This window comes from Magallana gigas, chromosome 1 (genome assembly GCF_963853765.1).
Source record: "Magallana gigas chromosome 1, xbMagGiga1.1, whole genome shotgun sequence".
NCBI lineage: Eukaryota > Metazoa > Mollusca > Bivalvia > Ostreida > Ostreidae > Magallana > Magallana gigas.
In genome coordinates, this window is record NC_088853.1 from 9417172 (window position 1) to 9431915 (window position 14744).

A 14744-nucleotide genomic window follows, 5' to 3' on the forward strand; every position below is an offset into this window, starting at 1 on the left:
GTGATGTTGTAATAAGCATGCATTTTTTACACGATTAGATTGTGTACAAATACCACATAACATCGGACTTTGGCTAACTGGCTGAACCTGTCAATCAAATTTTGAGCACTTGATTTTATTAGATTGTAACACGCCTCCAATTGAAACGAATTGACCTAAAACAGTCGGAATCAGTTTTTCAGAGTATAATTTGAATGATAGAAAATCCAGCAATTTTAAAACGAGTGAAAAATGCGAGAGAAGAAAAATGTTTGGAATCTCGATGGATAAAAATACAGTCAATGATTTGACTCTTGCAAACTTGATTTACGGTATAAAACAAAACGATGTTTAAATACAACGATTACAATAAACTTGTACAAACAATTTAACTTGAAAATCTGTTTGCATGGTACTTTTTAACAATAGTTAGTGGTAAATACGCCGATGTACAAATGTTGGATCAGAAACATTTTGTATGCACAATGGTATTAGGTATACAAAAAATAAATAAAGAAATTAAATAAAGTCATACGATTAATACACCAAATCTACGAAATCAATAAATAAAACGATTTATTTTTCGACGGAATACGTTAAAACGCACTGCAAACTTTACTCTATAAATTAGGCTTTTTCTTTACGTTATCACAAGAGAGCCAGCAGAAAGATTAACGTTATACAATGGCAAATGGAGTAATGCTGCTTCAACGTCATACGTAGCGTAAGGAGAATACGTTTATTTTGTTTTAAATGTAAGAAAAAAAATCTTGCACGACTTTATGCATCAATTCTTTACTTTTTACCGTTTAATATGTTAAATCAAAAGTAGTGCGACATTTTGAAATAGGAATAAGTCTACGTTTACAGAAACCATCACAAAATCATTGAGTGACGGCCAAAAAGACCCACAGTTAAACATGTGTTTGTATGTATAGTCGATGTGTTTGATGTCCCCACAAGACATAATTTTTGTCAAAAAGAATCAATGTCGGATTTATCCATTATTCCCTTCAAAAAGTTTGGCCCAAATAAACCGCAAATTCATTGTGATAGTATTCAAGTTTATTCGTAGCTTACAATTGGTTCTCGCAAAAGTTTTATCAGACTGCTACCAGGATCATGTATACATGCACATCTATTTTTAGAAAGTCTTAGAAATAGCTTCGAGTACCTTACAATAGAGACCATATTTCGGAAAACAGTCTGATGGCTTGCTATTACCTCTAGTCAACATGGAAACTCATATACTCTGTATTTCTTTTTCATAACAGAGGAATATCATATATATATATATATATATATATATATATATATATATATATATATATATATATATATATATATATATATATATATATATATATATATATATATATATATGACGTACATGTATTCTTACAATTAACGTAAAACTGCAAGTATTAATTTACGTTTTTAATCCTGTTGAAGAACCGGGATGTTGGGGGTTGTGGAGAGGTAATCATTACTGAACCATTTATTTTTCATTTTTCTTTGGTTTGTATGATGTTTCAATACTGAACACAGGGCGAAAAATAATCTTTAAGCAAGTCCTTAAAGGTGGCGTAAAGGAGGCTTAAAGGATATACACTCTTTAAGCCACCTTTAAGTCACCTTTAAGCTGTGCTTATAGGTCCTTAATGTACAAACTTCTTTAAGTCACCTTTAAGCCACCTTTAAGCATCTTTAAGTGGCATTTACGCTCCCTTTAAGTTTTCTTTAAGCCATCTTTAAGTTCCCTTTAAGTCAAGTTTGATCAAGCTGAACAAAAAAAACATACATGTATATTAAATGCAAAAGCTCTTTTACAGGGGTGGGAGGGGTGATCCGAGTGATAATATAATTTCCAAGGAAGGGGGGGGGGGGGGTGTTCCAGGCGGTTTTAATTGTCGATCCATTAAACACAGATCGCTTTCATCAACACCGCTCCGATGGACACAGATTGCCGTTATAAAATTCTTTATTCTTTTTTGTTTAAAAATTATTGTAGGGGTGAGCGCAGTCTCTGTATCCTAATCTGTGCATGAAACTAAATAAAGTATGTTTGTTTCCTATTATAAATTAATCAGTGAAAAATCTCTCTCAACCAACACAGAATATACAAGATATACACAACAGGTGTGTCGTGTGCCCAGGTGCACGTTAGGGTTTCTAAAGGCGTTGAAATCTTAGTATGTACGTGTATACGATTACTCTAGTGAATAAAAGTTTATTTACATTTGTAATTCATTTTCAAAGTATTATTTCCTAATATGTTTTTAACATGTTACGTCTACAAATTATAGACACATGTATGTAAGAGTTAAATCTTGAGGCTTATTAATTAATGTACCGGTGATCATAAATAGGGGTTAATTAATTAAATATATTTATAAGGGTAAATATGTCACATACCCGGCCTGGTACATCATACAATTGTATGTACAAGTATATGTATACATCATTTGCAATTGCCACATACAGTAAATACGTCACCGGTTATTGGTAATGTTGTTTGTAATAGAATTAATAGTCTAAAATCATGTATACAATTAGATATTTAAACATACCGGAACGGCGCCGTGATCATGAAAACAAGGAAATTGCGTAGAACTAATACCCTAATAGTTTCAATGCATTTAATAAAAGAAATGATTTTATTTTCTTTCTTGCATTTTTATAGCTATGAATTAGATGTACGTACATCTACTCGGTTTAAATTTATTAACTAAGAAGGCCTACTAGTGAGCCTAACGGTTTCCATTTAGGTATAATATATTTTTTTCACTGAAGACCAAGTTCCATGTTTCATTCTAAATACATGCATTCATGTAATTTTTAAATTAATCAATTGCTACAAACTGAATGGTTTGTCAAAATCTTTTCAAGCATTCAATACATGGATTCAATATTAACTGATATATAGGATATAAAAACCACTCAAAATGTACAAGTTATCGGGGCGAAGAGGAAGTAAGGTAATGCTAATAAACGATTGGTCCTGGATTCAATTCTCGCCGTGCGTTATGATTATATTTTTTTTCGTTTTATTTTCTAGAACAAAAACCGTTTTTAATAACTTTTCTATCATAAATTTAATACATTTTGTTGGTAATTTAAGCACAATATTAAATTAAAAAAAATTTAATGGCTTAAAGGTGGCTTAAAGGTGGCTTAAAGGTAGCTTAAAGGTAGCTAAAATGTGGCTTAAAGGTGGCTTAAAGAAGTTTGGACATTAAGGACCTATAAGATGTCCTTAGAGGTGGCTTAACGGTGGCTTAAAGATAGTCTTTAAGCTGCCTTTAAGTCATCTTTACGCTTTCTTTAAGCCACCTTTAAGCAACGCATATAGCTTAAAGGTGGCTAAAAGATCGTCTTTAAGCTACCTTTAAGAACCTTTAAGCTATCTTTCAGGAGAACTCAAAGATGGTCATTCATCCTGTGTAAAACAGGGACAACTGAAAAGGAAAACGAAATGAATAGGTACAATATTTACTGTAAACAGTCTTTTTTTTATTTTCGTACGACTCAATTTCACGAGACCGCAAAAAAACTCGAAGCTGGATATTTAAATCACCTTAAACTTTTATTTTTATATCACATTTGTCTGATATTACCAATATTAAAGGATGCATCAGTCTCAAAAATGATAACCGTAAACAAGTTTTCAGTTATTACTTACTACATCAAGTCGTCGCGTATTTTTTTTATTTTTGTGAAATAATTCAAGACAAATATGTCCCTCTCGCAGCCAGCGGGAAAAGGACACATTTACATTTGCAAATTTGTTTCCTTATATCAACCTAGAGAATAGCAAAAACGTTCAATTCTGAATGAACTTTCCCATGACCTCACCGTGATCATAGCACGTGCTTATTGCTTGTCACTTGGATTCTGGTCAACTTAAAATCTCTGTAATTTTAACAGTTCTGAACGATTTGTCTTTTTCAAACGTAAATATAAATAAAAAACAGCAAAGTTAAAAAGTTCACCAAGATATGAAGTTGGCAAGTACCTGATAAAATCTACTGAGAAGCCCTTTTGGCTTCACATGATTTGATCACGTGACCAACCAACTTCATATCCGGGTGAACTATTTAAATTGCTCTTTTTTCTTAAATTTATGCCCTTGCCTCAGTCAGAGGGTTAAAGACTGTTATTGAAAGCCCGATATCTGTTCACTTTGTGTGTCATCAAAGGGCAGATGGCGTCACTGTAAGCTGTTCAACGAGATCTGCCTCGCGCTTTTCTTCAGTATGTAGGACTGATAACAGTGTGGTAAATAATGTTATATGTTGGTAGTGATTTTAAAAATATGGATAGTTTGAAATTCTAATTGATGCGCTAAGTATTTCAAAAGGTTAAAGATTATTGTAACATCATAATTTACAATTCATTAGTTTTCTTGCATTAATAAACAAATTTCTTGTCATTCATAATTGTGTTGTGGGTGATTATATAATATTATGGACTTCATTGTACGGCCAATAAGTTGTAATATGGAGCCAAGTCAAGTAATATCGACCTTTAACACAATATATCGACCTCGCAAGCCCATGACATGAGTCCATTTAATCGACCTACAATGAAGTCCATAATTGTATAATATTATCAAACAGTTCAAAATCGAACGATTTGCAAAATATTTGACTTCTCGTAGAAATTTAGCGATTGAATTTGTATATAATCAGATACGTTTCAACATTGCTAACGTTTATTAAATAGACAAAATTTTACTTTGAGTCTCGATAAGGTATTACCTTGTGAATCCTTTGTTATTACTCCCAAAATTAATGTAACTGCAGAATATTCCTCGCAACTAATACCATTTCTATAACTTACAGGTATCACAATTGTTCCCTTGGTATCCATCCTGACAACCACTATTACACACTCCATTGACTCGGTCACATGGTTCTCTGTTAGCACAGTGTCCGCTACATCGTTCTTTGCAGTTCGATCCAAAGTGTCCCGGTGAACACTCTTTGCAAAGAAATAAAGCTTTTATATTAGATTATATATCATTATTATTTATAATAATATAGAAATGAATGATTTCAAGTGTGAGCCTTTGAGGTAAGCGTTTGTACCATAAAAAAATTCAATACATTCAAATCAGAAAGTTGTAGTCTTCATAAACCTACCCTCGGTACAGTCACTGTTAGTATATCCTGGATCACATCCTTTGTCACAGTGTCCAGTCTGTTTGTTACATGGAGATGTGTCAAGACAGTGACCCCTACAGTTGTTGACGCAGTTGTAACCAAACGTTCCTTCATTACATTCTATAACCGGAATTGGTATAACGTAACTTTTAAAAAATCATATTAATTAAGAAATAGGCACTTTTAAATATTTTCGTTTTTATTTAAGTATACAGGATACATTACAAAAACCCAACAACTCATTTTGATGTGGACATGCTATCAAGTAATAGAACAAATCAAAATATGTGCCTGATATGGCCCATTGATATGAAACTATCGATTAACCTCATTTGTACACATGATGCTTTTTTTTATTTCTTAAATTCAATCAAGATACAAACAAATTTGAAATAAGACATAAAGGTATTTGTTTCCCAATATTTGTGCATTTTTAGCATGAAACGACTGGTTTAAGGAATTTTTTCTTTCAGAAACATTAAGCATTTACTCACACAAACAAACTTTTTATGAAGGTGTATATATCCAAGAGGTCTTAGCAACAAAAGGTGTTCTCTTATTTATAGCGTCGCTCGCTCTATATTCAAATTTTTTCTTCGTATATTGAACCAAAACCATAAACAAGCTGTCGATTTGGACTAATTTTGAATCAATTACAAACTTAACATTACTTTTGACGTCTTATACCGCCAGTTAGTGCAAATAAGTCAAATAAATACGTTTTAAACATATGCATGTGTATTATATCAGCTTATCCTAAAAACAATAACATATCAATTTAGAATACACGCACCTGAAATACTTTGAATGAGTGCAAATTATGGGGGTAAATTTGCCTCATATTATATATAGTTTTTAGGGTTATAAAATAACATTGATGAAATTGTATCCAGGCATGAAGCAATACTACTCAATATTTACATTTGCAAATATGTTTCCTAATATGAAGCTATAGAATATCGTTAATGTTTAATTCTGTATGAACCTTTCCATGGCATCACAAAGATCCTAGCACGCGTTATCGCTTGTCGCTTGAATTATTGTCAACATTAAATCTAGGTATTTATAACAGTTTTTCACAATCGTAAATATGATTAATAAAGAGCAATGTTAGAAAATTTCCCGGTATATGAAGTTGGTTGGTACGTGATCAGATCTACTTAGAATCCCTTCGGGCTTCACAGGATTTGACCATGTGACCAACTTACTTCATATCCCAGTGAACCTTTTAATTTGCTTTTATTTCTTTAAAATATTATGGCACTTTTTTTTTTTTAGGTTAAATTAGAGTGTTATTTTTATTGAATGATGAACATAACCTGAAATATAGGTGGAAGCAACACCTTTAGTTGAGAATATATTTGACAGTATCTTTAATTAAGCTATTGCTTTTTAAAATAAAATCTATATGACAGGATATCTTAAGAAGTAATTGGTAATTTGAGGTAAAACCCTGTGTTACCATTAACACACATAGCCCCTTTCCATCCAGCAGCACACCCTCTGTCACATTGACCAGTCACGTGGTTACAGGTAACACCGTCTCTACAATGTCCTACACACTGCTGACTACAGTTAACACCGTACCATCCATCCTTACATTCTAATGAAAGAAGTGAAAGGTACACTTATGCTCATAAAAAATAGGGTATCAAATGCGTCACAATCATTGTTTGTATATTGGAATTGTTCAATTTGTTTAATCATTTTAGCAGTTTTGAGTATGTTAACATTATATAAATAGTGCCTGATTGGGAGGGTAACAGATGAAATTGACACCCCGAGAAAACCATTGTCAACCGACGCGAAGCGGAGGTTGACAATGATTTTCGAGGGGTTTCAATTTCAACTGTTATCCTCCCAAACAGGCACTATTTATTTTGTTATACTGAATGTCTTAATTTTTAAGAAAATGTTACTGCTTTTATTTAGGAATAACGTGAATTCTACAGCGAACCGTACGCGCATAATTTTCGCGCATGTAACATTTTTTATTGTTATACTTTCATGTTAAATACTGAAATCTAATTGGTTAAGACGCAGTTAATAATATTTTCTATTACCCTCAGCATTAGCAACGCACTTAGCAACGGGTAACATTATATAAATAGTGTCTGTTTGGGAGGGTAACAGTTGAAATTGACACCCCGAGAAAACCATTGTCAACCGACGCGAAGCGGAGGTTGACAATGGTTTTCTCGGGGTGTCAATTTCAACTGTTATCCTCCCAAACAGGCACTATTTATTTTGTTATACTGAATGTCTTTTTTAGAATTTGTAAGAAAATGTTACTGCTTTTATATAGGAATAACGTGAATTCTACAGCGAACCGTACGCGCATAATTTTCGCGCATGTAACATTTTTTAATGTTACCCGTTGCCAAGTGCGTTGCTAACGCTGAGGGTAATAGTAAATATTATTAACTGCGTCTTAACCAATCAGATTTCAGTATTTAACATGAAAGTTAGCTGCAGGACTGTAGCTCCCGGTCTCAAAAAATTCGGATGGACGACCTGGGAGCTACAGTGCCTCCCATAGTAAAAAACTGCAATTTACGGCGCACAAAAAAATGCGCTAGTTTTGGACTGATTAATCTCATTTACGAACACATTCTGTACAAATCCTTGATCACAAAAAATTCCTCGGACATTTTACTACAGATATCGTCACTTTACTTACTTCTGATAGTCTTTTAAACACCATCACCAGCCCTGTAAATTAAAGAGGTGCAAGTTTGTTTACATTTTAAAATGGCGACTCCCGATCTCGACGTAAATTAACATACTTCTTTTCCGAGGTCGGTTATCATGTTTAAGAGAAAATCTGAGGCAAGTAAAATGACAATATCAGTTGTAAATTTGCTGAAGAATAAATGGTACTAATTATTTTTACCGAATTTGTGTGAAAATAAGGTTAATAAGTCCAAAACTAGCGCAATTTTTTGTGCGCCGTAAATTGCAGTTTTTTACTATGGGAGGCACTGTAGCTCCCAGGTCGTCCATCCGAATTTTTTTGAGACCGGGAGCTACAGTCCTGCAGCTACATGAAAGTATAACAATAAAAAATGTTACATGCGCGAAAATTATGCGCGTACGGTTCGCTGTATAATTTACGTTAATTCTATATAAAAGCAGTAAAATTTTATTAAAAATTAAGACATTAAGTATAACAAAATAAATAGTGCCTGTTTGGGAGGATAACAGTTAAAATTGACACTCCTCGAAAACCATTGTTAACCTCCGCTTCGCGTCGGTTGACAATGGTTTTCTCGGGGTGTCAATTTCAACTGTTACCCTCCCAAACAGGCACTATTTATATAATGTTACCCGTTGCTAAGTGCGTTGCTAACGCTGAGGGTAATAGAAAAGATTATGAACTGCGTCTTAACCAATCAGATTTCAGTATTTAACATGAAAGTATAACAAAAAAAAATCTCCATTAAAAGATTTTTCAAATGTTCGTAATTTTAGTTATTTGCACACTGAATTGTACATTGAACTCTATAGACAGCGCATGCTTTATTTTTTTATTTCAAACAGATATATAAAATTCAAACACATCTCTTGATTGAAATTATTTCAACTTGTTAATTATTAATATAAGTAGTCAAATCATTTTCTATAGATATTATAGCAAAATTTCCACTTTCAATCATTTGATATAGCGATAATCCTTTTTATTTTTAGATATTCAATGTATAATGAAGGGATATTGAGTAATTTTAATTATCATTCTTAAAAAAAAGTAAAATATGTACTACTTAATAACATTGAAAGTGAGTTAAATCAAATATTTTTGACTGATAACATAAAAACAGCAGACCATTATGCATCTTACACATTTTAGAGTCTTACTTATATCACATTGTATATCAGTCCATCCAGGTTTACACACGAAACACGCTCCACTCTGTATGTTACACGTTCTGTCATTACAATTAGTAGGACATGGGATGTCACATTTACTTCCGTAGAAACTGGCATTATTACAACCTGTATAAAATCAAGATACAATACAGTCAAATTCTTGTAAATATATGAAAGTAATCATAGCAGCAAGCAATGGAATATCTTAGTAAAGCATTAAACAACGCACATTTTTAGCAGATACATTGTTGTTCGGTTATATGTTATTAAAAGTTTTAACATTTGATAACAATATGGGATAACAATGCAATTTAAATTGAAAGCAATTTGAATACTGGAATGGATGTTTCTTTGTACAATTTTTTCGTTTGTGTCGTTTGCTTTTTATTACTCTGCAATTTTACATTGTAAAAAATCCATTTTCCACAGATTAAACAAATTAAATAAAATGGTACTTAATATGTTTAAATGTTTCATGCATATGAGATTTAAACAATACACTTGACAACAATCAATATCATCATTGACCGTTGACGTATTAACTGCATGTGTGAAGTGCTCATGATGTACATATTCGATTCACCTTTGTGTGACATATTAAGTTACCACTAAATTAAACCATACATTTGTTATAAAGTGCACACAAAGTAATTTGTTTCTGTTTTTTTTTACTCTTCCATGTATTTTATTCATTTATAATGTAATAAATTTATAACAGAGTAACAAAATACATATAGAAAAACAAATTGAAAAAAAAAATCAACGGACTTCTTTTATCGTACACATGAACAAAAAAAATAACACATTTTGTAATTCTCACGTGCAACTTGGCACTAGACACACTTGTTGTTTATAATTTGTATATTCAGGTGAGATACATAGTCACGTTAAAAAATGTAAAATTTTTCATTCAAGAAATTTTTGAAGTTGTGTTAAAGTTTTATTGATTTTTGTTATTTTTACCAAAAAAAGCCGGTCGGAACAAATTTTATAAATAAGGTATTTGTTACTGGTGGTATGGTTGCAATTAATGATTGAAATTGTATAGCTTGAATGCATTTTATTTATTTATTTTGACCATTAGTTCTCAGTTCTTAACGCAGAGTCACTAACAATATTACAAAACTCGATTAACGAAACCTAAACGATATTGCATGAGAACAACATGGAGAACTTAGATTCCAGGCTGTCCAACATAGAGGGTATCTTTAAACGTCCTGATAGTTTGTAAAACGAAATGGCAAACTGTGAGGCATCAGTCTGTGTCAAGAAAAAGACGCATGGGGAACTTATACCGAAATGGATATAAATATGAGCGGCGTAAGCAATATGTTTGCTAGTGCGGCAAAAGGGATAAAGTAAATCAGAAAAAGGTACAACGCAACCGACATAAAAAAAAAGATTGTGACGGATATAAAACTGAGATTAACTTCAAACATTGATGCGATCAGCCATATTACGGAGGGAAAGAACAAATGTCACTGCAAATGCAATGATGTCTTGATGTGCAAACTCAATTATGACGTCATAATTGATTTAGTTGTATATTGCTATGATGTCATTTATTCATTATGACGTCATAGAGGATTTTTTAATTCTTTCCCCCGTATTAGAAGGCTCTAAAGTATTCATTTTCAAATCATAAGCTGGTGGAAAATTAACATTTTTGATTTTTAGATGTAAATATACAAAATCATAAGCGGCTAATAATATGTTTTACGGTGCTACCGTTTTGGCAAGCGCAGCAAGAATTAAACATACCTTGCATCATTGTCAACTTAGTGTCATATAGGTATCAACGGTCGCCAAAGAATTCTAAGAAAGTATATCTCCACAATAAGTATGCCAAAGGTACTAATTTTAGTGGAGAGAGAGAGAGAGAGAGAGAGAGAGAGAGAGAGAGAGAGAGAGAGAGAGAGAGAGAGAGAGAGAGAGAGAGAGAGAGAGAGAGAGAGAGAGAGAGAGAGAGCCCAGTCCCTCTTTGTAGATGTGTAATTTCCCACTTCCAAATTTAATTTTATATGCAATATCTGCATAAATTGTTTAACTGTTTATATTTTCCCCTTTATTTTTTTTTATTTAGTTAAAAATGTTCTATTGTTTATTTCCTCTGCACTCATAAACTTACCTGCCTACTGTAAATGCATGCACAATAAGCTTAAAAGGGAATCGATATGACAGTAAAGTATGGTTCTCGCTAGAATATATATATAAATATCTATCCCCCCCCCCTGAAAAAAAAATCCAAAATAAAAACACATCATATGTCAATGAGGCAGGTATCACAGTCTGTACAGAAATAGCTATTACACGCATTACAGATGTTTGATCCACCTTTAAATCTACCGCGGGAAATATAGCGTGAGAGTACTGTGACGTTATCCATGAGCTTTGTTTTTTTTGTTTTCGTATCTCCACTCAATAGGAAGGTGTGGAATTATGCAACAATTGTCTTGGGTCTCACAAAAGCTTGTGAGTTACTCAAAACATATTTTCAAACCTCAAGACACCGTAAATTACGAGTTAAATGTCGGCCATTTTTGGCATAGCACCACGATTGAAAACATTTGAGAGCATTATAGGACGTAGACAAAAAATTTTGTTTGATGAATCTGTAGGTTTAGCTCGTTATTCATCCCGCGGACACTGGTCCTTAGAGCTCGCTTCGCTTGCTATAATCAGATACATATTCGGAAAAGGATCTGTTCAGGTAAATTTATAAATCTAAATAATGCATTACATTTTTGATTTCCAAACAAATTTTGTCACAAAAGTTCATAATTACAGAATAAAGGGTAGATATGATTTTTATTGTAGTATCTCTCCTAAATTCCAAGAAAGTTGCCATGAAAATTTTTAAGTTATAAAGCAAATGCTAAGATTTATATATGAATATTGAAAAACAATATCAATTGACAATTGTTTATGTTCAGTCACATTTTGTTCAAATTTAGAATCAAAAACTTTAAAATTTGAAGTGCTGATGTCAGCAATATATAGATAGAATTATGATATTGCTATGTAAAGAAAAAAACAGTGTTGTAAACAAATTGAAAAATTGTTTTCGTTCTCAAAATTAATTAATATAATTTGCAAATAAATGCCATCAAATAGAATAATTATTGCAGAGAATAGAACTTGTTTTAAAAAATTCATTATGCCAGAAAAAAGGCATGATTCCTTTCAAATTTCTCCCTTGTAAGGTTAGAAAGTAGTCATGAAAATGGTATGTGTTGTAGAAGACATCTTATTGTAAATGTGTTTTAAAAAGCAAAAAGCAAAAAAAAAAAAAAAAAAAATCATTGACAAATAATTTTACAATGCAATCCTCTGTTCCCCCTTAGAGCCGTGAGGTACGTGATGAGCTAAAACAAGGTATGTTGGATTTAGGATGTCGTTCCATAAGATACATTTACTTTTCCATGACATTCCGAATATAAATTCAGACAGTGAGGCAGTTTATGTGTGACAACATGCATGTCAGGAAAGAAATTAATATTCAAAGAGAGCACTGAGTCATACGAAACTTGACTAACTCAGATGTACCATCACGAAATATAGTCGCCAAATTCTCGTACTTTATTGATAGAGTTAGTGAAAAAGCAGGCTCCAAAAAAGATGGAGGTAACCAATTACATTAAAGATGAACAGTTCACAGCCAAAGTCGACCAGCACAGAAGTGCCGTATTTCAAAAATGCAGAGGTGCGCAAATGATACAAGAGACACTTTCATCGACGGAGTCGAGTATACGCCAAACGAAGGACGCAACAAACCTATCATGTCACTAAGCCCTGCCAGAACCCCAAATTATGTAGGGCAAGACACAGTTAGTACAGACAGAAGGGCCGAATAGTGAGTGTAAGTAACATTTCTTAGCTGGAATATTAATAAGGGAGGAGAAAACTTAATGACCCTTCTTTTAAAAAAAAACATACACAAATGTTTTATTCTTTTCAAAATATAAGTAAAGAATAAATTTGATTTTGATCAACCTTGTTTGACATAAAGATTAATACTTAGACTATGTTTGGTACTAAACAAGGAGGATTGATGAATATTTATACAGGTGTTGTAACTATATTCCGCCCTGTAGCAACCTCTAATGATACACCGTCCACTAATGATATAATGTTGCATTAGAGGTCAGGATGTTGACCACTAATGATATAATGTTATCATTAACGAAGTACCTAACCGTCCGCTAATGATATAATTTCAGATTTATATCATTAGCGGTCAAAAATCGTAACCTCTAATGATATGGGAAAAAAATGTGAAATAAATACTACCTTGACCACTAATGATATACGTTTACACATTTTCAATTGCATTAGAGGATGGATTTGCAACCTTTAATGAAAAATATGATATGATTTAATTCTGGTTGTAATGCGGCATTTGATAGAAAGATTTAGTTACTCTGGATAACATGGTTTGCACCTCACAAGACACGTCACAATGCACCAACGTCAAAAACGTCGCTTGACGTTACGTTTGAATTTTGAACAGATTAATATCATTTTAAAAAATAAACGCTCTTAATTTGTACAGTAAGTTACAGAAGATTAAATTATAAGGAGTAAACTCAATGTCTACCCAAGTTATACTCGTATAACCTGGATTTGAGCAATTTACGCTATTTTATAATCGTGCTTGAGTAAACATGCACTCTGTTCTTACAAAGGCAAATTATCAAGGAAAAGATGACGACAGTTGCACTTGCAAACACAATCTACTTAAGTGATGTCATAGATGGACATGTCATGGATAATGGTGACTAATGTTGAGTCTAATATGTTTGACAACCTCTGTATAATGTTAGATAGGGCATGGGGGGCAGTTATCTGATCATATATATAATCATTTATTGTAAAATACATCATTCTGACATTGCCCCTGACATTTTGCCGTTTTACTTGACATAAAATGGTCGCATACAGACATAATACGTACAACTTATGACTTCGTCTGTTTACTTCAAAAAATTCAAATTGATCACCATTTAACAAAAAGGAGTTGTGCTAGATATTTCTACTAGAGTTGATGAAAAATTTAAAGAAAAGCAATTTTATAATATTAAAAAATAATTGTAAAACTTCGAAAATTGAGACCAAATGTCGTGAAATTTATACCCGGGGTCGTTTTTCCACAGCTTGAAAAATATATTTCAAACCTCTTATGACATCAACACGTTGAAAATTGACCTTGTTGAAAATTGACTCCGACTTCAGAGTTTTAAACTGTCTTTGAACATAATTGTAACTTGCTCCTTACGGTCTTACTGTACATGTATGTACTTTAAAGTTTCAGTTTCAAAACTATAACTCTTTCATACTGTCCGCTGTATTTGCCGACTTATGTAATTTGACATTTCAAAGGTTGATTTTTCCGACTTCAATCATTTAATTTTTCATTAAATTGAAAACGTGGTATGTAGCAACCTCTAATAATGCACCGTCCACTAATGATATGATGTTGCATTAGTGGTCAGGATGTTGACAACTAATGATATAATTTTATGCCGGGTCAATTTTTAACCCGGGTCAATATTCTTTGTTACACTGAAATGATCACTATTGTTTTTAAGTAGTTGTAATTCAACCTACTTTAATTGATATTCTTTGTTGTTCTTTTCTATAATTAACAAACCCACATATTCAACTTAACAACAGATTAGTGATTCAGTTGTACTACAGACCACAATAGCAAATAGTCTTATCAATTGGACCTTT